We start from the raw sequence: 4,503 nt of genomic DNA, 5'->3' as shown, positions 1-4,503 counted from the left end.
CTGCTACACACCACTGAAAGAAGTTCATTAATATGTTCAAGCCTCAGTGCACAAATAATCTTTTGTGGCACGTCCAGGAGTTCAGAAGATATAAAGTTTCTATACTTTATTTTATCAGAAGATTCCATTTAATGAAGAAGTACTTACAAGACGAAGACTCGACGAACAAATCAATTTCCTAATGTTTATTTGACAAAGAATATTTGATTTAACTAGATACAGATGAACCAGACAGTACATCTGTGTATCAGTTATTCAAATTAAATATTTGAAGTCAAGCAGAGTTGGTGGTTCGTTCGTTCGACTGATCAAGACGGAGTTATTAATGTTTAAAGAAGACGGGAAGCAATTCTACTGCTGAATGGGTGATTAAATATTTAATAGATTATTATTTCACTTCTCAAATAATTAAATTAATTATGTAATTTATTTGTTAAATTAATTCACTCTCGAATTAATTTAATTTATGAATTTATATGATTAAATTAATTAAGTGGATAATTTTCTATTTAAATATAATCTACAAATTACATTCAATCATCCACTCAAGCTCAGCAAGACAATCTGAGATTGTCTTACCGAATTTTCCAACTGCCAAGACAATACAGATTGTCTGACCGAAGCTAAGCCTGCAAGACAATCCTGATTGTCTGACTGAAGCTTACAAGACAATTCTTAATTGTCTGACCGAATGGTTCTCTGCAAGACAATTCTGGATTGTCTGCCCGAGTATGCACTGCCAAGACAATTGGATTGTCTGGCCGAAAGAGCAATCCTGCCAAGACAATATAATTGTCTTACCGAAGTTCTGGATTGTCTTACTAGCCTTAAAATTGTCTTACCGAAGTTCTGGATTGTCTTACTAGCCTTAAAATTGTCTTTCTGCTGTGTCTTGTGCTTGCAAGGCAATCTAAAATTGTCTTGCCCTTTCTACTTTGTCTTTGCTACTCACAATTGTCTTGTCTTTCAATTGTCTTACAAGTACAAATGCTTTGCCTATAAATATGGCATTGCATCCTTCATTTCAAGTGTTCATTCACTTTGTATTCAAAGCATTTGTAAAGCTTTCAAGTTGTTTGTAACTTGCTTGATTGTTATATCCACAGTTTTCTGTGCTTTGATAACCCGGTTGTTTTAATCACTAAATCTAGAATATACCCTGTCAAATTTATTCTACGAACTTTAGTGGACATTAAAACTGAACCATTTTAATTATATAACGACTTCAAACGTTGTTATATTAATTAATCATAAATCTGATTAACAAGTTATATTCAATCAGATTCACTTCCGCGATTATTTTGTATCGATTGTATTCAACCCCCCCCCCTTCTACAATCGTATCTGGACCTAACAATTGGCATCAGAGCGGTTGATACCATTTTTCCGTATCAGATCCTATACACACTCTGTAACGTCCAAATATTTTCTATTCGAATTAATTTTATTCCAAAAATTAATTTTGATTAAAAAATATTTTTCTTTCAGTAATCCAAATCTCATCCAAACACTATTCACTTTAAAACCTTTAAAAATGAGTACACAAAAGATTAGTAGCATTAAAATCCCACCGTTCAGCAAAGAACACTTCGGCCTATGGAAGAGGCACATGTTACTATTCCTCCGCACAGCGAACAGGAAATATATCGGGATTTTGAACAAGGGTGTTTCAACTCCGATGAAACTTATAATAGCACACGAAGAGGATGGTGTGTTAATGCCTCATAAAACTGTTCCAAAAGAACTTTCTGAGTACACGGATGAAGAGAGTGAATAGATGAACCTTGATGACACTCTTCAGCTGATCTTAGTTGAATCCCTAGATCCTGTCATGTACAATGCTGTTGTTAATTGTACGAATGCGAAGCAAATCTGGGATACATTAGAGATCATCAATGAAGGCTCAGATGAAGTTAGAGAAAATAAGAAAGAGATACTGATGACTCAGTATGAACAGTTTGGTTCCAATCCCGGCGAAGGGATTTCAGATGTATTTATCAGACTTAATAATCTGATTAACAACTTAAATCTGAATGGGAAATTCTATGACAAGAAAGAGGTCAACATGAAGTTTCTCTTAACCCTTCCTGAGCATCTGGAACACAGGATCACTGCTATCAGGGAAAGCAGAGATCTGAATGAAATATCTCTGGAAAGACTCTACGGAGTTCTGAAGACTTATGAACTAGAACAAGCTCAGACAAAGCAGAGATATGGATGAGGAAAAACACAGAACCATTCAAGAGCTCTAGTTGTTGAATCACCTGCACCGGAAGAAAAGAAGGATATTGTTGTTCCTTCTAAAACCACTCAGGAGTTTGTTGTACCTGAGATGGGTCAGACTGCTTCTTCCAGTGGTGATGATGAGTTCTATACAATGGAAGAGCTAGAACTGTTAGAAGATCAATCTCTGTCACTGTTTTCCAAGAAGTTTGGAAACATGAGATTCCGGAAGAACCCTTCCTACAAATACAAACCTACTGTTAGTAAGTTTCAGAAGGGAGGTTATTCATCTTCTACAAGCAAAGGAGGATACAAGACTGGGATGGTGGATAGAAGTAAATTTAAATGTTTCAACTGTGGTGAACCTGGACACTTTGCAACTGAGTGCAAGCAGCCCAAATTTCAAGGAAAGAGAAAGGATTCGTATGACGAGCTGAAGCAGAAGTATGATGCATTGGTGAGAAAGCATCAGGGAACTTCTGGAGGTCATAACTTCAAAAGCAAATCTTATCTGGCAGAAGGCAAAAGCTGGGATGATACAGATAGTGATGAAGAGGAGCAGCTAGGGAATGTTGCTTTCATGGCTAATACTGGATCATCTTCACCTCCTCCTGCTAGAAGCTTTCAGGTAGATCCTACATGCCCTAAACTGTTTATGCAATTAGGACTTGAAAGAGATGATGCTATTAAGAAGTTGAAAGCTGCCAATCTTAAAATTGATACACTAGTCTTAGATATTCATGATTATAAAATGAATGAGATGAACGTATTAAAACCTAAAATAGAACAACTGACCATGGATTTAGGATTACAAGTTGCTAAAGTCAGAGTTCTAGAAAAAGGTGAGATTGCTTTAAGACTTCAGCTAGACGAAGAGAAAGTGAAATGTAAAGCCTTTAAGGATGCCTCCTTGATAGTCAAAGAACTTAATGATAAACAAGAGATCAAGAGAACTGTTGGAATAGGCTTTGACTATAACAAATCCATAGGTAAGGCTAGTAACATTACTCCTTTTAAAAAGAGTGCTGAGGAGAGAGGGATTCCTTTTGTTTTGAAAGATTCCCCTAAACCTTTGTTTAAAACCTCAGAGGCTGAACCTCTTTTAGAGACTCCTGTTGTCATTAGATATGAACTCAAACAGGAAGACCTTAAAATGAAAGAGAGTAATGAGATGAGAGATGAGATTCTGACAAACCTGAAACCACTAAAAGTGAAAGGCAATGTTAGGTTACCTAAAGCTGGTTTAGGTGTCAACTCTGAAAGAACTAAGTTCAACAAGCCTAATAACTTTGTGAATAGTAAGAACAGAAACAATAGATGCCATTCTACTGAGAATTTCAAAACTGTTAACAATGTTAGAGTAGAATCTGTTGATGTTCCTGCTATTATGACTAATACTCCTGTTGTTCCTGCTTTTGATGCATGTCATAAGTCTTGTAGTGTTGATAATTGTATGACTTGTGCTTTCAATTTGATGTCTGCTTATTTTAAAAGTTTGCATGCTAAAAATGAAAACACATCACCTAGACAACACACAAACAACAAGCATGCTAGATCAAAGACTGCTAGTCCTCCTCGAGTCAGGAAGGAGACTTATGTTCCAAAGCCTAAAACCAAGGTTTATAAGGCTGTTGTTAAGGAAGTAAGTTCAGTCAAATCTGAACCAAGTATCAGTCCAAGAGGCTCTGTTGTATTACCTAATAGAAATCAGTTCTTTAAGTTTGCTGGACCCAATCAAGTGTGGGTCCCAAAGAATATTTAATCAAGTTGTCTTTTGCAGGGTGCCAGTGGAGTTGTTCGAGTTACCTGGGTGCTTGACAGTGGAGCGTCAATGCACATGACTGGCAATAAATCCCTGCTGGAAGACATAAGAGAAGGAGCTGGCCCTACAGTCAGTTTTGCTGATAATAGCAAAGGTCGTACTGTGGGATATGGCAAGTTCAAAATAGGAAGGATCATCATTGAAGATATTGCTATAGTTGAAGGACTACAACATAATCTCCTGAGTGTCAGTCAGTTTTGTGACAAAGGATATTATGTTCATTTTGAAAAGGAGATATGTATTATTAAACATATCAAAGATAAGCGTCCTTCACTATGTGGCATAAGGAAAGGCAATATATTTGTAGCTGATTTGTCTTCAGGACCTGGAAACGAAGTTCACTGTTTCTATGCAAAAGCGTCTGCTGAAGATAGTTGGTTATGGCATAAGAAACTCTCGCACCTCAACTTCAAAACCATGAACTCTCTAGTCAAGAGAGATCTAGTGAGAGGATTGCC

The sequence above is a fragment of the Daucus carota genome, chromosome 9, assembly GCF_001625215.2.
Source record: "Daucus carota subsp. sativus chromosome 9, DH1 v3.0, whole genome shotgun sequence".
NCBI classification, from domain to species: domain Eukaryota; kingdom Viridiplantae; phylum Streptophyta; class Magnoliopsida; order Apiales; family Apiaceae; genus Daucus; species Daucus carota.
The sequence above is the reverse complement of the archived record's forward strand: the minus strand, read 5'-3'. Positions refer to the sequence as shown.